Source organism: Crassostrea angulata, chromosome 4 (genome assembly GCF_025612915.1).
Source record: "Crassostrea angulata isolate pt1a10 chromosome 4, ASM2561291v2, whole genome shotgun sequence".
Lineage (NCBI taxonomy): Eukaryota > Metazoa > Mollusca > Bivalvia > Ostreida > Ostreidae > Magallana > Magallana angulata.
Genome location: NC_069114.1, coordinates 22249230 through 22272878, shown reverse-complemented (window position 1 = coordinate 22272878; position 23649 = coordinate 22249230). Strand labels below are relative to the sequence as shown.

Sequence of the window (23649 nt, the reverse complement as noted above, 5' to 3'; positions counted from 1 at the left end):
ATGACGTCAGGAAATGCGGAAGTGACGCTAAATTTACTACCTTCTGCAGTGATGGCTGCTTGTTTGACAGGGGCTTTATGTTACAAGTTTGTTATATATTCCACCGCGCTAGGATAATGATATCGTTATGTAAGGCAAACAATGGTAGGTACATATTGTAATTCACAATAAAACGGGCGATCGAATTGGCAATGCGGATGTGTTGACATTGTAGTGCACATGGCGAAGCATGATGGCTATCATTTTATGATTTTACGAGAGCGATTGGGAAGTGCATCTTTGTTGACCAATAAAAGAGGATATGTTAAAGAAGCCGGGGATTATCTCTTCAACTGAATGCTTAAAAGGACGGACTGGAACGTGTGTCAAGAGGGTCGGGGGGGGGGGGGGTTAGTAAATCCTGGATTTACTAACCAAAGACAGCGCACGCATGCGCTCAATAGGGGTTAGCAAATCCTGGATTTACTAACTTCCAGTGAATCCTGAAGAATTTTTACTCAAGCACCTAACAAAAGAACTTAGATCATACCATCTACAAAAAAAAAAAATACATACATATTTTTGAAAGAATAAATTCAGTGTGTAAGATATACATGACTGAATGTTTTTTTATTAATCAATAGCTACAGACATTTTAATTTTTTTGTTTTATTGAATACTTATGTAATATAAATGATATTGATAAATTTTAGTTTCCACATCAAGAAACTAAGGGCATTTGAAGTAATGCCCTGTATTACACTGACTGTTTAAAATCCACGGTTAGTTGATGAATTAGTAGTGACTAAGGCTACTTTTCACTGTTTCTCTAAATTCCAAGAATTAAAATAATTCCAAATTTAAATAATACTCTGTTATAAAAACAATTTATTGAAGACAATGGTCAAATACATGCACATGTCAACTCTACGACATCATCAAATGACAAATTTAAAGTTTTTTATTTCATAAAATCGATTATTCTGATATATTTATCCATAAAATTGAAAGTGCAAAGATATATTTACCAGAAAAAATGGATTTCAAGTTTACATATCATTTAGGGCTCACCACATTAGCTACAAAATCCTCAAACTGTATTAGAGTAAAATATGGCAGAAGACCTCCAAAGACAATTTGTACAGTCAAACAACCATAAAGCATCCTGGTAAACTTTTTGTTTTGTAAAATTGCCTTATACATCCATGCAAAATTTCCTTTCAGTGAACTAGAATTGTTCTGTGTTGAGAACATTCTTAAGGTGGTTAGAAAACATGGACAGAATACTCCAAACACAGTCTGAGTGGCCAAGCTCGTTGCTAATAATTGAGGCAAGCTTACATTGAGACCACTTATAATTGGTTCTCTAATAAAAAATGTCTGAGAGGAAACTGTTGGCAGCACTGATACTAATGTTGTGCCTGCAATCATGGCTAATGATGAAGATGCTGAGTATGAGAAGACCTTTGGCATGCCTGCTGCGAGATAGGAAGCGGTAACACCTGCTACAGAAGCTGCCATCACTGGTCCTTTTTGTAAGAGAAACCTTCAAAATATACCAGTGAAAAATTGTTTTAAATAAAAATATATATACACTAATTTTTCATTACACACGGCAAAAAGCCCAGGGGCCATATATTACTCACTTTAGCATTATATGTTGAGGCTTTTCAATTGATTTCAGAGTTGACTAGAAAGTCACTAACTTCTACTTCATACACTATATCATAATTAGATTTGATGTCACAAACTGCATTCCATTCAATTGTTCTCTGACAAGGAATGTATCATAACATTAAAATCAAATTTTATTTTTACAGTTTTAAAATCCATGGATGCAGTCATAAATACTGGTGATATTGATATCTATACACATATTATCCAAATTGTGTATCTTTTTAATACTTGACAGCTTTAATGTTTACAAACATCAATTCATATTGTAAACTTTTGGTAAAAAGAGATCTGCAGGCCTTTAATGATCACCAAGTAAAATATAAAGTTTGGAGCCAAGAATGTTGTGATATTTAACAGTTTTGGTGCACTATTGTCATTGAAGTCACTTTCTAATCCTCCTTAGCTATCATAGTATTGTAAAGGCAAAAGAATTTAATGATTACCTTGAGGTTTCATGATAAAATTAAACGTAGGTAATAAGAGATTACAGAGCTCACTGAGACAATACATCACCTTTATGAGACAACCTTTATCATATAGACTTCAAGTCTTCTCATTATCAGACATAAACTTCTTATACCGGGGTATTAAGAAATTTGTGAAATTTTGACACTGTCAAACAGATCATATAACCAAATGATTCTATCATTCTAGTCAAATTTGACCATCTTGTTATTGCCTAAAGGTCAGGTCGAGGTCACTATCTTTTTTCTCAACTTAAAGGATGATAAAAATATATATAGTTATTTGCAGTTATGTAGACATCTGATTAAGATATAAAGTTTCAATTCTTCAATGAAATGATAGAGTATCAGAATGTCTATCAGCTTATACCACTGAACTCAACTGGAATATATATTTAAACTAAAATTAATATTGATATAAAATACACAATTTATTGAATGATGGTGAGGGAGAAATGAAGATTAATCTCCTAGAAAAATCATATTATCCAACGGCAACGCCCAAGGGGAATATGATTTTCCTGGGGGAATAAATGAAATTTTCTTTATTTAATGTCATTTAAATCATCTATGCTGATGCAATTTAAACAGATCATTTGCAGTGTTTAAAGGGACTTTGATAGGATTTGACTTAAAATTTTCAAATTTTATTTTTCCATTTTCAATGTTTATAATGATAAATATAAAGGTTTATAATGTTATGTCAAAATTAAAAGTCAAATAAAAAGTTATAGGCAAGATACAGGGTTCGTAATTCTTCGTTTTGTAAACAAAGCTCGAATATTGTCATTTTTACATATGAGTTGTATTGGTGTAAGTTTCAATCAAATGTAACTTTCTTTTGTTGATAATAGTATTTATGAAGATATTGAGTTAGTTTAAATTGTTTTTTGCATGTCATTTTGTCTAAAAAATAGAAATTCTCCACATTTCATTTTTTATAAACAACTATAGGACTCAATCTTTGCGCGAGTACTTAATTCTGCGACCACGCTGGGTTGTATCAAATCGAGAGATTATAAAATCGCAAACGTGGAACTTTGCTATTTATTTCTTATAGTTCTCAACTCTCAGAAAATAATGGCGAGATTTTAAAATCCGCGAAGGGTGCTTCTCGCGATTTTACGCGAAAATAAACTCCTCGTTTCATAATGAATTTACAGTACTTAACAATCAATTCGTACCTCTGTATCTCGCTTGTAACTTGTCTTAAGCAATCAATATTTTGGTCAATCATTTAAAATGCACCAGTACACCATTTTATACATAAAAAAAAATGTCCAAGTCCCTTTAAGGAAAAACTAGAAATGACGTCACAATTATGCATCAAAAGTGTTGAATATTGCTGTCAATACATGTATTATATTTAAATAAAGATTTAAAGAAATACTCTATGTCAAAGTATAAAGTTTGTTGATTCACACCAGACTGGTTACGGTATAAGAAATGTCAGCTTTAGGACACTGTAACATCGCTGCTTAACTATGAACTTAACTATTAACTATGAAATCTACAGCTGTACTAAGAAGACCAGTGCAGGATATAAAGGAGGAGATGAAGATACTTAAGCTTGAAGTTACAAAACCAAAACCTGTAAGATATTTAAGTTAGTCTGCCTGACATTTGAAATATGGTTAAATTTACAATGTATTAATAAATGAATTCTTAATTTGTAATAATTATTGTATTGGATCTCTTGATGTGCATGCGGGTAAAATTAGCTGCCAGGTGCTAAGCTGAAAATGAACCAAAGGAGAAGGAGATATTTACAGTTGAATAATAGGTATTGTGTTAATACTAGCTCCTCCGTTTGTAACAGTGTTGAGTGCTTTTGGCAGGCCATAGAGAGACTGTCCTGTTGGTATTGTACGTAAGTTATTAGTCATTTTTGCCACTGTGTGTGTGTACAGTCCAACCTAAACAAGACAGCACTAGTACAACACCTAGAGTGTCAATCATATTCATTATACCCTTGTGGAGGTTCTTGTGTTTGTAAATATACTCGTTTCCCTGAAATAACTTTCGCAATATTAATCTGGGTAAGGTTAGGCTATACCGATCATTTAGCAATCAATAAAAATCATTACATTTTAAAAACTTGTTAAAAAATCTCTAAAGGTTAAGTTTTAAATTTGTATTTTTGTAAGTTTCTATGTATTAGCTGAATTTAATCTGGATTTCTCAATTTTTTTGGCATACATACTTTTTATTCAAAAACTTTAATTTTAAAATTTTAAATTTGCTATTTCTGTGTATCCTTATACACTAAAACATTACTAATACAAGCCTTTTTAAAATTTCACAAACTTTGCCTCAGTATTCCTGAAAAGAATTTTTCTTAATACAATTCTGTGTCAAAATTTGAACCTCAATGTCCTGATTTCCACAAGTTTCCGAATCTAGGCAGTCAATATTCAAACAAACATGTACCGCTTGTTTCCATATAATTTTATGAAAATTTTCCTTCCTTCTTCAAATGCACTTCAGAGCAAGATATTAATTTGTTCAATGTTGAACCCTGCTAGTTATTGTTTGAGCTTAAATATCAATTAAAAACAAGAGGCTCATGAGTCACATTTCTCACAAAAGCAACAAAGTATATTGCTAGCACAGCATAACTGTAAAAATACAAGTGGCATATCTAAATTTCCTACAAACATTAAAGAGGCAATGTTATATTTTTAGCAGAAAATTTTCAATCATATTGTTTTTCTATTTTTTTATGTTTACAATACTTAATCAAGCATAAGTTAATGGTCAAACAAAATTTAAAGGCAAGTCGTCAAGTCTACTTACGTGTCTGTATAATCAGGGTGAGCAGATAACTTCTTCTCAATAACCTGTTTGACTTCATAAGGGTTAAGGAGAATTGCCCCTTCTGGAAGCTTGGTGTTTCGTTCCCAGCGACTGATGGATGCTGGCAGTGTCCTTGATATTTTATGTTTCTGTTGAACTCTTTCCTTGTCTTCCTCCATGGTGTTTATGCCAAGTTGAATTCTGTCAAAATAAAATACATACAGGATCTAGTTGTGCACTACAAAATAAGGCAGGGACAAAGCCCAAATTAACATATCTAATGATTAAGACAAGAGAAAATCTGTCAATGTGATAGTAAACCTGGTTTTATTTTGTGTGTGAACAGTATCCATAATCCATTTGTCAACCCTGGATTGATAAATATTACCTATCCAAAGAAATAGGGTATTTTATATGCAATACTGTGGACTCATTTTTATTCATGGGGGTCAGTGTTCATGGTCAGCCAAAACTTTCCTGGACGTTATTTTGTTGGTGTATAATCTGGGTAATTTGAATAAACATTACACAACTGATTGTGTATAGGTTTATGGGGTGTAAATTTGTGGGCAAGGGTTACCCAAGAAAGCCACAAACATTGGTCCCCCATGAACAATGATGATTTTTTCCTATTTCAAATTATTAAAAAACAAACTTTTCCATTGACTGTGAATTTTACTCTCAGGATCATTGCCCCCTTTCCTTGCCTTCACATTTTCTGTTAGATATATTTTTAATCTCATTATAATCACTTTCAACATTGTTGATTACTGCATACTTTTTCTGTGTCCTGCATACAACAACTATATGAGTAATTTGATAAATGACAATAATTATGCCAATCAAAATATTACAACTGTCCCATAAAAATTGTCAATTGACACACCCGGTCCATCAGACAGAAGGAAGACGTCATTATGTTCACTGAACAAGAATATAATTCAATTAATTACAAAGTAAGTGGTATACATGTATCAATTTATTTTTAAATTGGGTTGCCCACATTAAAACGTGCTCAATTGGCGCTCATGGCTGGGTTTTTACTAATTTTGACTTTAGGTATTATTTATTGATAAGATTGCTGACTCCTGTGCGATATCTTTCAAAATAATAGTAATTTAATGCTTTAATAGGATGCTTCCATACAAGTTACAGCTTTTTTGGCCACTTGGTTTTTGACAAGAGGATTTTTAAAGATTGTTCTTAATAGAATAAATAGATTCGTAATTATGTAAAAATTTGACACCAAATTGTGCACTAAGCTAACCCTGGGGATCATGATTTGAACAAACTTGAATCAACACTACCAGAGGATGCTTCATCATAAGTTTCAGCTTTTCTTGCCAAAAGTTTTGGAGAAAAAGATTTTTTAAAAATACCAAATCTTTATATGATTTTATTATTATCTTCGATGTTTTCAATCTGTCAATCACAAGACAATGTACACATTTTATTTAAAACTGCTTTATGATGACTTGCATATTATTTAACATTCAAACATTTGCTAAGGAATAAACGCACGAAATCACGTTAAACCATCAACCACTCTCCAACAAAAACAAACTTTGAGTATCTTCGGTGTCCTCAGCCCTGTCCTCTCTTTTTGGAGAGAACTTTGGTAATGCCGATCCCGATCGGATTCGAGAGTGACTAAAATGAGTAGCAAAATCCGAGCCAGGCCAGACGGAGTTTTTGTTGTTTTCTTAAGGTATCCCACTCCTCAATGTTGTTGTATCAAGATTTTCTTGAGAAGTATATCATTGAAATCTGTAGACAAAACAAACTTAAAAAATACAAAGATAATGGGGGATCAGTATCCATCCCTCTGAGTTATGGCCCATTTTATTTGACCTTTTTGCACCTAAAATGCAATTTCATCCTGATTAGGATTTGTTGTCAGTATTTTTGATTAAGCAAACTTATTTCTTCAAATATTGTTTTTAATTATGCACAATGGTCAAACTGAATAGAGGGATTATGAAAAAAAATTGTACAAAGCTGCATAATTTTTGTGTGACCTTTTTGCACTTAAAATAGACAATTTCTATAATAGTTACAATTTGATTTGAAATAAAAACTTTTTGAATATCAAGAATTTTATAAGATTAATCCAGTTTGCCTAAATATGTATTCAGTATCATTTAAGGAATGAATTCAATATTTATTTGTTTTATACGATATAAAATGGTTTGGGGCAGTTTACGCTTTATAAACCGCGAAAAGCGATAGATATAGGGCTTCAAAGGTAAAATTCTCGCAAAATTTGGCTTAAAAAAATTCAGACATGTTCTATATATATGCATGATTTTATGCTAAACGGCTATCATATTCTCAAGATTTGGTTTTGTACATGTCACACAGAACCTATAAAATATGTTACAAACCTATCAAATGTTAAAAATGTGAATAATGAATAAAGTATAATAAAAAGAAAAGTATATTGAAAATTCATAAAATTGCTTGTTTCTGTCATTTTCGTCTAAAAAGCCTTCCGCACGAAAAAACAGTTCCCCCCAAAACTTGTTTGTTTCTTGAATTCAAATGGATTTTCTTTATGAATGTTGTGTAATTATGAAATAATAATCTATCTGTGATGATTAAATAAATAAAATCATATTCATTTTAAATATAATGATCATCTGCGCAATGAAATCAAAACATGAGGAGTGAGATACCTTAAATACTCATTTGTTCTGCACTACTTTATTTTAATACATCACATTTTGCCAGGAACGTATATACGTCCCTGATTTTGTCTTCGCTGAGATTTTTATCATCAAACAATACGGATCCCATAATAATTTTTTTTTTCAATTTACACATAGAAAATTGACTAATCATGGAGTTGTCCCCTCCACTTTAAAATTTTTTTTTTTTAATTTACGCTTCGAAAAAAATGCTTATCATATTATACCCCAAAAAAAATGGAGCCCCCCCCCCCACCTTGGGATTGGGAGCATGTAATAAATGGACGTGAAAATAAAGAAACCATTGAACCGCAAAGGAGCTGAAGGATTAGAATTTTCGTGATTTTGAGAATTATCTTTTTTTTTCTTTTTACTTGTACATTTTTTTTTGGATGAAGCTGCCATCCGTCCATCCCCCTTTAAAAATCAAAGTACTGAGAGTACTGAAAGACAGGGCCTTGAAAGTTTGAATTTGTAATTGTCCTGGATTTCCTCGAATATGCTTCCAAAATTTATGAGTTTGAATTAGGCCTAGTTGTTACAATCTATCTTAATTCGGCTTTTTTGCAATTGTCTGATACTTTGTCTAAATTTTACTTCTTTAGTCTTGGAATCTTATTGTAAAAAAAAAATATTTCTAACGTCAGGTGCCTGTGTTTGTTATTGGTATACAAATGTTCACTTTGTTTGTTAATTCAGAAGTTTTAGAGTTTTTGGGGTGTTCATAAAACTTTTATTACGGATACCATCCGACTTGTGGATTTTCCCTTGGATCACAAAATTGAATAAATCTAATGATTAAAATTATCTTCTTTGATATACCGGTAGTTGTTTGATTTTCCCGGTTAGTAGTATTTTTAAAATTTTTCCTTGGGGTCTTATTTTACATAATATACCGTTGTGTTAATTTTCTACAATTATGAAGGCCGGGATTGAGTAAAATTTAGACAAAGTATCAGACAATTGCAAAAAGCCAAATTAACATAGATTGTAACAACTAATTCAAACTCAAATAAATTTTGGAAGCATATTCGAGGAAATCCTGGACAATTACAAATTCAAACTTTCAAGACCCCGTCTTTCAGTACTCTCAGTACTTTGTTTTAATTTGTGAATCATGTGACATGCCATTTTTTTTTTTAAATATAGGGCCTCAAACAGAAATGATAATTTTTGTGAAATTTTTGCTAAAATTTGACATAGAAATTGATAATTTGAAGAAATCAAACAAATATTTATTAAGTTTGAACAATTATTAGTTATGATTTTAAAACAGTATGAAGTTGAACACATGTAGTGACTATAAAAGTAAAATCTAAGTCAAAGTTTATAACTTCTTGCTTTACTGGTGGCTTCAAAGGCCAGTACACAATGAACAAAACAACAGCTGTTACAAAATTTTGGAGTAATCAAATTATAACGCAAATAAAAAAATATATAGTAATGTCATCTTTCCAAAACTTTGCATACAAGTAGACATACATTTAATATCTCATTTAAAAGTAAAACAAGTAGGGGTAAGTCTCCGATTAATATTTCATAAAAAATATGAAAAAATAAAATATTTTCACAAATCATATTGATTTGACATTAAACAATTAAATGATAAATCATTCACCCTTACATCATGACTCTTACAAATGTTATAAACAAAAATATTCTATCGAAACATGAAAAATACATCTAATTTTTCCTTGAGCATTTTCTTATATTTAGCATTTTCTTCGATCTTTGTCCGATAATAACTCTTAAACATTGAAAATTTTGAATCTCCAATTCCAATTTCATATAGTATCACCTCAACGAATGAATTTTGTTATTAAAACAGTAGTATCTCCCTCGTAAAATGTCATCAAATGATCCCTAAGCTTACATTTATTGACATTCTTTAGTGATTTTTCATGTGAATAACACACATAAAGCTCTATTAATGGGCTGTATTGCTTCTTCAAGGATATCAGAGGATTCCCCACAGATCAGCAAATCACCACTCATTTTTTCTTCATATTCCGGATTCCACAACCTCATGTTTTCTGTTTAAAAAATTTGATAGTTATTGTTTACAATACAAACAGGTAATATTCAAGATAACATGAACAGAAAAGGTATTACTACAACAGAATGATCAACAGTTAATGAATTCGTCTTAGATATTTTACAGATGAAACGAAACACTTTTGACATTTTGGGGTATCAAAGTAATATCTCAAAATTATTGATATTTAAAAATTTGGAAATTTTTCAATTTAACAGAAAAGTTCATGAAAGTCATGTTTGTCCAATGAATGGGAAAAAACTTTACATATTTCTTGATCATATATCTAATTTAGTCCAGTAATTTTGACTGCGATTCCGTACTACACACTCGACCGAGAAAACAGCGATCTTAATACACAGAACAACTACTGATCTGCAGTTAACCGTGGAATAAAAAGATTTAATTAATGTACTTGTGAAACTAAGTTTAACAACCTATATATCGCTCTCGCATTCCGTTGTGCAACGCTTCTAGCACATGTTGTTCTAGAACAGCGATAGAGATGTGGGTAAGATGGAGAGGTCGTTTACTGCCGAACTCTTCCAGCGCCTCCAACATAAACTGTGCTGTAATCCTTAGGTTACCATGTAAAGAACCTGCAGTAGAATGAGTAGACGAACAAAACTAAAATAAACAAACCATTGTATCTATAAGTGTATACATCTTTATGTAATAGTATAATGCATTTTCCCTGAATTTAAGCTGCAATGAGTATTGCTATTTATAAGTAATGTTTCAATCATGATAAGTTCAAATCAAAAGTTCAGAGGATGACTCTTACATTATGAAAGTTACTCGATTATTTCTATGTGATCTTCTATAATATAAAATTAAAGTTTTTTCACAGCAACTTATTGCAGATAAAAATAAACGTAACTTGTTTACTTGTATATTTTTGCTTCATTTTTCATCCACTTAATGTTTTAAAAAAGCAATATGCATAACATTTTTCTGTCGTACCAATACCCAGTAGTTCAAAACATGTATGTAAAGGCTTGTAAAATGTTTTGATTGTGAAATAATTAAATATCACCAAATCATTAGACGCAACTGAGCATTTTATATAAAAGGTGTTGTGTATCCTTTGTGGTAAAATATAAGTTTGGTTTACTTTGTTCAAGATAAAAACCATGCCCTATTATCACCATAACTATGAATATTTATTTTATAAGATGCCTGTATAATAAAAAGCGCTTTGACTTTAACAGCTGTTTAATGCTATTTCAATGGACATTGAATTAAGTATTTATCAAATATTTGAAAATCCCCAAGATAAATCATTTTCATTATTCAACACATTATTCAAGTCCTTCAGATTGGTTTCACGAACGGATGATCAAACTCTCCGTACATTAGCTACGGTAAATGGTCGTTAAACGCTGAATTTCTGTAAATTACCAACCAACCTGTTCCAAGTGCTGGAAAAGCCAAGCTTGACAATCGCATCTCCTCTGCTTTCATCAAACATTTTACAACCATCTTCCTCCAGGTAGCAGTCACGTGACTGGTTTTGGCGATGGATGCCGCGTCGACGTGGTAAATAAATCTACAGCGAATCTGAGACATTTCCTCAGATGTTGTCACTGTCAGTCCATGTTTTAACATGTCTCGACCTTATTCGATAAAAAATATCGCAATGAGCATCAACCAATACGAGTACTTTTCGTTCAGTGTTTTAATATTTAAAAATTATTAATTACTACATGAAGAAAATTTGTTCGGTCACGTAAATGATTTTTACAGTTTGAATAAAAATGAAAGAATAATATCAAATAATGATGATTACATAATCTGATGCGTATCACATTTAAAATTTGGCATTTAGTCCTCATCATATACATGTACTATTCAACACACTTGCCACTGTCTATCAACACTTTCTATAATCAAAAATGACCGAACACTGCTCATCCTCGAATACAAATTAGTTTTTCATAGGGTTCTTTCAAAGATCTAGTATACACAGCAAAAGGAAACTTACGATTTTCTGCAGTATTCAATTGTTTTTCCAACGAAGAACCGCCTTTGATGAGTATGTTCTGAGACACAGCACCTAACAGATAGACACATTTAAACAAGAAGCTCATGGGCCATATTGCTGACCTACGCAACATTAACTTTTCCCCCAAGTATATTGTTGCGCGCATTTGATCATAGCTTACTTTTATAAAATACTATTTATTTATTGCTGGGGATTCTAGGCCAATATTGTGGTCGGAATTGTTATATTATAATCAGTAATTGTTATATTACATGATTCAGTGAAATATTGATATAAACATATCAAACTGGGTGTTATCAAATGAGGCTAACCCCATCATCTTTAATTACTTTGAAGATTGGGAAATGAGATTTGTGACAGAAATCATTGCATAACAGTAACCATCAGGTAAAGATTTTTTGTACTAGCTTCTTCAAAAGTGGAATTGCACTGATACACTAGTATGTACATGTACGATGACCCACACATCTTTTGCTCTGTTTACTATTAAAACAAATCTGTCTAGGTCAGTGGGCCGAATCAGGTAATGTGAAAAGCACTTATCGAGTACTGACCTTTCCGAAGGTCAAGGCATTTGTTAGAACTGTTAACAATGGCATCTACTGTAAGGTTAGTGATGTCCCCAACCAATCCCCGTACCTTCAGTGGCCCCACGTCAAAAGTGAAGGAGGAGGACACGTGACATATTGGAGTGGTATTCCAGTCTAGTCCTGGTAAATATAGGACAATAGATTCTTGAAATAAAAGATGTGATACATGTAATCATCATAATACAAAACAATATTTTCAGACAATATAATAAAAGAGTTAACCTGGCTTAATAGAATACGAAGCAGTGTTGTGTTTGAGCTGTCCCTCCATTCTGCAAGTCCATGGAATTTTAGACGCCCGGAATTCGTTCAAAAAAGAACTAGCAATTTCTCTTTCATCACAAAATACAACTGTGTTGATCCCACTGTTAGTGTTGAAAGCAAAATATTCTCTGAGGAAATTTGCTAAAGTCTGGACTTGGTGACTGTTTGTGAGTGTTCTATTACATGATAACGCCAAAGATCGGAATTTCTGCTCCTCCAACATAGAAAAGCAGCGGCTGTATGCGGTCTTTAGGGAAACCATTGGACTGGCTTCTTCTGAAGAACCACTACCCGTATTCGGTGAAATAACATGATACACAGCTAAACAATTTTTGAGTTTTCCAGCTCCAGTGGCAGTCACACTCCATTCATCAGGTTCGCCCCTTTCTTTCAAGTATTCTTTGCATTCTTTTGTAATTGCTTTTCCACCTTTTCAAGGAAAAATTAGATAGATAGATAGATAGATAGATAGATAGATAGATAGATAGATAGATAGATAGATAGATAGGTGTCGATGAGAGACGATAAGGTAGGTTTAGCAAATCAACGTGTATACGTGTAGAAAAACAATATGTCCATTACGTCATCACTCTTTGTAATGACGAATCTCTACATGTATGGACACAAATGGCCCGACGTGAAGATTACAAAGTACCCGTAAGGTCGCATCCCACCTCTTCGGAAGTTTGGGGATGGGTTTTTTTTCATTCCATCGATAGAAGAAGCCTAAATGAAGTAAACGACGAAATCAGACTTGATTAAATGTAAAATATTCATTAGTCTTAATTTTTTGAAAAAACAAAACAAAACAAAAACAAACCAACTATATATGAAAAAGGGAGATATTAATTTTGAAAGACAACACTCACGACACTTTTTATTTTTAGAGCTAAAAAGAAGCATGAGAATCCGATGTATTTTGAATCATAGTATATGTCGTTCGATATGATATTATTTAAAACAATTTATTGCAAGAATCTTCGGGATATGTGAAGATTTATTCTCCCTAAAAATCGAGAAATACTGGTAGATTGTTCATGGGGAATAAACATTCAAACATGCGTCCCCCCCCCCACACCATATTTTGATAAATGGATATTGTGTCATTTAAGCATTCAATGCTTATTACCAAGCGGTGCAGACAAATTTAATACCGCGATTTTAATGCAGACATAAGGGGAAATTCACTCTGAATGTAGATATAGAGGTTTGAATACAGTTATTGCTTCTTATGAAACAGCAATGATCTATAGATTCTTCAAGACTCTGAATTTTCAGTCAAAACCTGAAAATTGCAAGTGTTATTTTTATTGAACACCATTGTTGCAAGTAAATATGTATATAAATTTTAATATATCACAGTCGATCAGAGGGTCATTGCATGTTTTGTACGAAAAGATAAATGTATTTAAAAAAGCCTCTACAACACAATTAATTTTAGTTAAAACTCATGTTTCTTTATATCAATACGCATCGTTCAAATATTATGGCTTTAGAAAATAAACACAATTGATCAAATAGCAACAAGAAAATATAAGCTGCAAGTTTGATTTTACTGGTACTTTGCATTCTACACTTCTTTTCAATAGTATTGAACTAACGTGTAAAAATCCGTCATTACAAAAAACTGATGACGAAATGCACACATGTATATTTTCCTTTATACACGCACACGTTCGTTTGCTAAACACCCCTACTGACAAAAAGAGAATGAACTACCTGTTTTGACAACCATCTTTGACTGCTGTGTGATGTGGTTGTACTTCTTATCTGAATACACAAGTAAGACGTCACATTCTACTTTACTGAGCATTCCTGCCATTACAATAATTTTTCTATGCTTTATTTTGTCCTCGGGGCCTTCAGAGAGGTTGAGGACATCCACTGTACAATTTAATTGTGTTTCTAAATTCAAACACATGTCCAAGAACTTTTCCCGGTACTCTGGAGGTAACGAAAAAGTATGTCTTTTAGATTTTATAGTTAGTATCATTCTTTCCACATCTTGCCTAAAACAATTTATTGCTTCAAATTTTCCTCTAACTTTGATAGCAGAAATTTTCATGTTTGTCGAAACAACAACATTATGTTTGGTGGAAAGTGTTTTAAACTCTTCTGTTCTATTTTTAAAGAGATATCTGAAAACACAGGGTCGATAAAAGTCCGTTACTTCAAATACTTGGCCTCTTAAAAGTATAGCTTCCACTTCCTTCTTTATTGTGTGAATGTGGTCAATAGTAGCTACGATACGAACCGCTAATTCGACGGGAACGAAGTCAATTTTTGCAAGCTCAGAGAATCTACATTCGATTTGCTTAAACATCGGGGTGTATTCCGCAGGAGTGATGGAGCCTGTGAGATCACCTTCAATGTCAACTTTCTCTTCCACTATTGTTGTACGAAGAAGAGTTTCAGATTTGTTTAAATCCTTTTCTGTGAAAGCAAACAACTTTATGACGTCGGAATGAGATGTGTCCAAGTAGCAGAGAGCCCTTGATGCAGCGATTTTCGTACACACATGTCGCTTAGCGTTTTTTAATCTTAAAAGATAGCTTTTAATTGGAGAAATGTCACCAATCAGTCTCTCTTTAATAATGTATCGTTCATTAGCAATTATAATACTTGCACATCGCAGAGCTTCTTCATTTCCGAGGAGCAAAATTCTTTTCTGAGACAAGTCAAAAGAACATGTAACAGAGTGTACGCTGTTTGCAATTCTTGTTTTGATGCCAGAATTCATTAAGAGGAAAATTTCACTATCTGATAATTTGATTTCCATTTTGTTTTCCTTTTTGAAGTTTTCGGTCTCAAGTAGTTCTATTTGCAATATTATTTTATCTATGAACTCCGGTACACCGACCACGTGCACTGACTGGGAGTCAGCATCTTCTTTAATCAGTATCTTCTGTGGGCTCGCTAGTTGCTGTATGATGTGAGAACATTTCTTAGATGTAAGTGGTGTTGATCTCACGCCAATCTGCTCCACAAATTGTTCGATGCAACCTTCAACATCTTTCTGCCAATTCATTACGTCCCTGTAAAAGATTCAACCGGAAGAAGTCAAGTCCACATCCGAATCAAGCTCAGATTGATACATAACTCAATACCTTATACTTATATTTGTGTTTGTCGAATTATTTTTGTCACTAGCCAAAGACTATTAGAACTAATCGCTGTTATCGATGACAAAGCTTTGAGCCTTTCTATAGATACTGGCCAGTCACGTACAGATAGATTCTGTTTTCAGCGTTGAATGCTGGCCATCTGTTTTCTACAATGGAGGGTTCAAACTAAAAAAAGAAGACGGAAGTCAAATATACTAGTGGGTAATTCCCAGTAACAATAACCAACATTTCTTCCTTCTTGAAAAGGTTGTATCATTTACTCGCGGGATAGGATCGATACTAATAGTTTTAGGAAAATTGGGGGGAAACAAACAAGAAGGCCACATAATAACCTCAGACAGATATAAATGAGTGGGCTAATGATTAATTCATACACTTAAATAAACCATTACACATCAAGATCAGATGACCAAAATACAGTTATCCAATCTACAAAATGGCCTTAAAGAGAAATATGTCCTTTGTAAAATAAGTCACACAACGTTGACATTTGAGATGTGGTGGGTCTCTAGTAGGAAAGAAAGTTGTTACTGATATAAAGGCGTTGAGTAAAGATGATATATCTATATATAGAGTGTTCATTTTAATCATAATAATATACATTCTTGAAAGAAATTCATTCATTATGAAAATGATCCTTAAATAAAGGAATAACAACCACCACCATCTCCAAAAATAAATATAGGGACAGATCATACCTTATTTTTTGCAGTAATCAGTGTGAAGACTGATTTACAGACATAAATAAGACATTGGAATATAATCTTGAACCATAGAATGCGTCAAAGGACAGGTTCAGATATAAAGTTTGTCTCCCCCCCCCCCAAAAAAAAACAAGAGGCCCATGGGCCACATCGCTCACCTGAGGAACAATAGGTATGATAAAATCAGCTTAATGGAGTCATAATACAAACTATCTGGACAATGTACAATAATACATGTAGATCCTGTATAAATAAAATCCATTTTCCCCTGGATATTCTTATGTTTATAATCATTAGTCCCTTTTCTAACAAGATGATTTTATAGTCATATCATATGTTGAGTATTGCAGTTCTCAAAAAGATCCTTAACAATAGTTTATATATTAGATATAAACGTACATCAAACTCTGAACCTTCTCGGGAGGCCAAAGAATTGTCCTGGGGCCAAAGTCTTAACAATTATAAAGAAACATCTGGCTGATTAGTTTCTGAGAAGATTTTTAAAGATTTACCCTATATATTCCTTTGTTAAACTTTGACCCCGCGGGTATGATAAGGCAACTCACAGCGATCAAATTCCTCTAATCAATATGACGTCACAATAAGCAGCATGATGTCATATTTTACTCAGAAACATGTCGATTTTAACTTTATCTCTGGTTTATATTATAAAAATTACAGACATAAAATATCACTAGAAACTCTTCTAACTGAATATATCTTCGATTTCTCTCTATTACGTATAATTATCATTGATGACGTCACAAGCATGTTTAAAAGAGAAGATCATGTCGGGAGACAAATTATCGGAATGCAGTGTAAACAATGCCGAAATAAGACTTATTTAATACGGATACCTAAGATTTAGATGAGTGTCAGTTCGAATATAATCAGGATAATACAGGCATGGATATTTTGGATATAATCAGCGAGTGTTGTAAGGTAAGGGGATCGAAATTTATATGGCTTGACCAGCCTTTCCTCTGTCAGTGTGTACAAAAAATGGCAAAAGTGTAACACTACCCTGGATATTAGGAAAGATGACTTTGGTAAATATCAACGGTATATGACCTAAACTACATGAAAAGTGCTGCTAGAATCCTGTGCTTTGTTGTTTTAAACGAAAAATACGTAGTATTTTCAATGAAATTTTAGAAGTTGAGAGGGTTTCCGATAAATATTTACAATATTTATTTTATGCGATGTACAATAGGATTCTAGCAGTAATACTAATAAACATGAACTAATTTCCAATCGAATTATTGTAGAAAACATACAAATGAACTTCGGGGTAGTGTTACACTTTTTGATTTTTTGTTAAGGTAAAAAAGTGATCTATTTTTAACTGTCACGTGATACCATTGCACGGCAGCTTCAAAGGTTGAGTCGATTCCGAAGAAGAAAAATAATACCTTGGTGAACTCTTTCACTTGGTATTAATATCCAGCGCTGTTTTCATAAAAATAAACATTATTTAAATTGATCATAATTTTGACGGTCATTAAACTATGAGTTGCCTTAACCTACCCGCGCCCCCATTGTGGCCCCACCCTACCCGTGGGGATCATGATTTTCACAACTATGAATCTACACTACCTGAGGATGCTTTCACACAAGTTTCAGCTTTCCTGGCTGATTAGTTTCTGAGAAGAGGATTTTTAAAGATTTACTCTGTTTATTCCTATGTAAAACATCGACCTCCCATTGTGGCCCAAACCTACCCCCAGGGTTATGATTTTCACAAATTTGAATCTACACTACCTGATGATGCTTCCACACAAGTTTCAGCTTTCCTGGCTGATTAGTTTCTGAGAAGAAGATTTTTAAAGATTTACTCTATATAATCATATGTTAAACTTCGACCCCCCATTGTGGCCCCACCTTACCCCCAGGGGTTATTATTTTCACAACTTTGAATCAACACTACCTGAGGATGCTTACGAAGAAGTTTCAGCTTTCCTGGCTAATTAGTTTCTGAGAAGAAGATTTTTAAAGATTTACCCTATATATTCCTTTGTTAAACTTTGACCCCCCCCCCCATTGTGGCCCCACCCTACCCCTGGGGATCATGATTTTCACAACTATGAATCTACACTACCTGAGGATGCTTTCACATAAGTTTCAGCTTTCCTGGCTGATTAGTTTCTGAGAAGAAGATTTTTAAAGATTTACTCTGTTTATTCCTATGTAAAACATCGACCCCCCCCCCATTGTGGCCCCACCCTACCCCCGGGGGTCATGATTTTCACAACTATGAATCTACACTACCTGAGGATGCTTTTACACAAGTTTCAGCTTTCCTGGCTAATTAGTTTCTGAGAAGAAGATTTTTAAAGATTTCTCTATACACTGTATATTCCTATGTTAAACTTCGATCCCCCATTGTGGCCCCACCGTACCCCGGGGGTCATGATTTTCACAACTTTGAATCTACACTACCTATGGATCCTTCCACACAAGTGTCAGCTTTCCTGGCCGATTAGTTTCTGAGAAGAAGATTTTTAAAGATTTATTCTATATATATTCCTATGTAAAACTTCGATCCTTCATTGTGGCCCCACCCTACCTCCAGGGATCATGATTTTCACAAATTTGTATCTACATTACCTGATGATGCTTTCACACAAGTTTCAGCTTTCCTGGCTGATTAGTTTCTGAGGAGAAGATTTTTAAAGATTTACTCTATATATTCATTTGTTAAACTTCGACCCCCAATTGTGGCCCCACCCTCAGGTGAGCTAAAAAGGTTAAGTTTACAATACAATAAGTTGTTAAAGTTGGTTTCTGGAAGAACAGACTTTGAAAATTTTCTTAATAAATATTGACAAATTTTTTTACCTTTTTAAGCTTTAGTTTTTAAGATCTGTGTACAAACATAGAATTGTGAGCAAATCTCTGTATCTTGCTTATAATTCGAAACTTAACACTTAAATATGGTTGGTAAATAGAAATTGTAAACAATTAAACACAAGAAACATGCACTACATGTATAACAAATAAAGAACACAATTTATTTTTTCGAAATGAATCATATATATACATGTATATACCTACATATTTCCGTCAGCGATATCAAACTCTATTTAAACTGAATAAACTCGAGAAAATGCCGAGCATCTCAACAAAACCTTTTGCATTAATCTACATGTACCATTACGCAAAAGATAATGTCGAATTACCGATAGAATGAATTGTATTTCAGTACCCCTACATCCGATTTTGCTTAATTTGCGCAGGTAAACAGTTAACTGTTTGATTTACCGAAGTCTCTGTTTGATTTGATACGTAAAAATCACGAAATACAGATGATAGTTTCCAGGTTACAAAGCATAATGAGAACGAAACGAAAATCAGAACAAGCTAACACCAACGTCATGTGTGAAAACTGTCAACGCATTGAAATATTTAGCCTCAATTTACTTCACAAAATCGGCACCAATATATTTTGTATGTTTCAAAATTTCCCTTCATACGCGAACTGTTGCACAACAAGCAAATTCATCATAGTCAGATCGACCCTTTTTCGTATAATGTCATGGCTGCTTTAAACAAAGAACCTCGTTTTAGAAGTATGGAATCATTTTACCGGATGCCGAACCCGAAGCTATTAAACTGATTGAAACACGCCTTTCCTTTATTATTATTTTCGTAATAACTCAGATTTGAAACAGAATTACCACTTAATTTTTGCAATTTATATTTTCCTTCCCATAAGGATAATTTATGCTAAACTAGGTTGAATTTGCCTCGGTAGTTCTTGAGAAGAAGATTTTTAAAAATGCACCCCCCTTTTTCTACAGTTTCAAGGTTTTCTCCGCTTTGAATACAGATCAAACTTTTATTTCTGCAATTTATATTCGCCCTCCCATAAGGATGCTTTGTGCCAAATTTGGTTGAAATTGGATAAGCGGTTTTAGAGAAGAAGTTCAAAATGTAAAAAGTTTACAGACGGACAGACGGACAGACGGACGGACAGACGGACGGACAGACGGACGACGGACAAAATGTGATCAGAATAGCTCACTTGAGCTTTCAGCTCAGGTGAGCTAAAAAATGAATTCATAATAAATTTGAGATAAATCCAGCCATTTTTAAACTGTTAAACGAGTAGAAAGGAAATCTCACACACTCTCATTTCCTTAACTTTTCAGCGATCAGGTATGCTATATATGGACAACTATTTATATGTGTCTACAAAGTATACATATATTTGTAAAGAAGATAAGTCCTTTGAGAAACAATCGTCACCGACATTATATATATAGTAGTTAGTTGTATGATAAGCACAGACAGGTATATACCTGTTAGAATCACTGCACTGGACGACAAGAGCGTCACTGGAAGACTTCGGCCACTCCACTGTGGCGTAAAAAGCTGCCAGGTCCCTCTCTAGATCCTGCTGTACCTTGGTGGCGGACAGGATGAATTCCAGCTTAAGGCTGTCGATTCGAAGCGATAGTCCTCTCGTTAATAGAGAACACGAAAACCCGCCTGACACTCTGATAGACGACAGTTTATCCATCTTCGATTGTTCTGACTGTATTTCAATGTACACCAATATAAAACATCGCTTTTGTAAATGTTTACAAGCCGGAAGATTGAGTAGATAACAGTATCAATACGCCTGACTGTTACATACCAGTGTTGACTGAGAGGACAATGTTCACCATGTACCTCTTTATATTTATAACAGTATCGTACTTATATTTCTTACGTACTTTCGTTTTAAATATCAATCTGATTTATGTTTGAATTCCCCTAATAGAAAAACCCGAACATTATCGAGAATTATGAAGAAAAAGTCATTTATTGATACAATAATTTTTATTTATTTCATGAATATAATTAAGTTACTGAAAAAATAGATAAAGGTTAGCAATTTTGTTTCATGTATTAATGTCTAAAAGCAAACCCGTGAATGTGCTAAATAAAGTACTTAAGTATTATACTATATTTAAATATATGTACTATTTTTAATACAGTCATCTTCATATTTTTATATATAAAACTCTATACTTTTTTCTAACTTTCCTATGCTTTACACGTGTAAAAAATAAAGTATTATATATATAAACTCGGACTAAAAACTTAAACCAACAAATGATTTTAGGAAAGGATACTATATAAATAGTGCCTGTTTGGGAGGGTAACAGATGAATTGACACCCCGAAAAAACCATTGTCAACCGATGCGAAGCGGAGGTTGACAATGGTTTTCGATGGGTGTCAATTTCAACTGTTATCCTCCCAAACAGGCACTATTTATTTTGTTATACTGAATGTCTTAATTTTAAGAAAATTTTACTGCTTTTATATAAGAATAACGTGAATTCTACAGCGAACCGTACGCGCATAATTTACGCGCATATAACAAGTTGAATTGTTATATACTTTCATGTTACTAGTAAATACTGAAATCTGATTGGTTAAGACGCAGTTCATAATCCGTTCTATTACCCTCAGCGTTAGCAACGCACTTAGCTACGGGTAACATTTGTAAATAGTGCCTGTTTGGGAGGGTAACAGTTGAAATTGACACCCCGAGAAAACCATTGTCAACCGACGCGTAGCGGAGATTGACAATGGTTTTCGAGGGGTGTCAATTTCAACTGTTATCCTCCCAAACAGGCACTATTTGTTTTGTTATACTGAATGTCTTAATTTTTAAGAAAATTTTACTGCTTTTATTTAGGAATAACGTGAATTCTACAGCAAACCGAACGCGCATAATTTTCGCGCATGTAAAAATTTGTAATGTTACCCGTTACTAAGTGCGTTGCTAACGCTGAGGGTAATAGAACGTTATTCTTATATAAAAGCAGTAAAATTTTCTTAAAAATTAAGACATTCAGTATAACAAAATAAAAAGTGCCTGTTTATATATTGTTACCCGTTGCTAAGTGCGTTGCTAACGCTGAGGGTATAAGAACGGATTATGAACTGCGTCTTAACCAATCAGATTTCAGTATCTAACATGAAAGTATAACAAATAAAATTGTAGACCCAGTAACAGGTTGGTGACCTAGCCCTTTCTATGAATAAAAATGAAAAGAATGGGCGGGCCCTATATACATTACAGAAGAGGATATTTAAACAATAAAATGCTCACTTTGGTGTTTCATTTGGGATATGAAGGTGGCGACATTGCAAAAAAAATACATAACCCGCATTAGCGGGTTATGTAAATTTTTTCTGCAATGATCGCTACCTTCATAACCCACATGAATCACGAAAGTGAGCATTTTATTGTTTATATTAACATCTTTATTTTAACTAATTAATTAATTGCGCGTAAAAAGTAAGTAAAATTCGCTAAATTACTGTTAATGTACATAAGTACGTTAGCTAAAAGAAACAGCCAAATCGTCTCCAGTGAGACTTTGAGTCTGACACCATCATGGTTAGTTCGTGCAGTCCGTGAGTTTTCTTAGGTATAGTTGTAGGTCTCCACCAATCGATAAACACGGCGTGTCAAATTCAAACCTGTCACTTTCTTGTTAGTTTCAGCTGCCGTATATTTCGACCATTCGATAAACGGGGCGTGTAGATTTCAGTCTGGCTGTTTCTATAGAGCTATGAATTAACTATAATTTTCCGTAAGAAATAGAGGGAATAATACTTGGTGGATGTAGATATACAATTATGTATGAGGAACTAAGCAGATCAGACAATGCTAGTTTACGTAACACGTGACATTGTTTATCACCAAAATCTCCCCATTTGAGGGAAAATTTAACGATCAAAAATTTAAGCTCTTGTTGAAAAATACAACTTACAAAAGATGTGTTCGCATAAGTGAAGGTTAATGAACAATCTCATCGAACACGCTTACCGATTTGTATGTCACGTGACTTGCGAGTACATTTTTCTCCTGTCACATATAGATAAACTTTCATAAGATGACATTCAATGACCAGCTGAAGAGAAAAATGTACCCAAATCATGCAAATGAGCTCGTGTATTTTAAAGGCCTTGAATTGTTGGACAGAGTTAGTCTACAGGGAATGAATGTAAACAATTCATATAAACCCATTTTTGAAGATATGATATCATTATGTTAATTATTTCAAATGAAGAAAAAAATTAATCAACTGCCCCCCCCCCCCCACTTTTTCTCGCAGCAACAAATTTTTTAAAATTTACAAAAAAATGATTTTAAATGGCGTTGGCCCCCCCACTTTTTTGGAAGTAAGTAAAAAAATTGATATGAAAATAAGGAAATGAGGAGTCAAATTGAAGTTACCTCCCCCCCCCCCCCCCCCCCCACGGATTAGGATTTTGAAGATTTTGAAAACTTTAATTTTCCTTTTCTTTTTTTTTCTTG

At 33.4% G+C, this 23649-nt stretch overlaps 1 pseudogene; it reads right to left on the bottom strand.

Moving 5' to 3' along the window:
- Positions 1-862: 862 nt before the first annotated feature.
- LOC128180686 (protein mono-ADP-ribosyltransferase PARP14-like) lies at positions 863-20989 on the bottom strand (annotated as a pseudogene).
- Positions 20990-23649: the final 2660 nt, after the last annotated feature.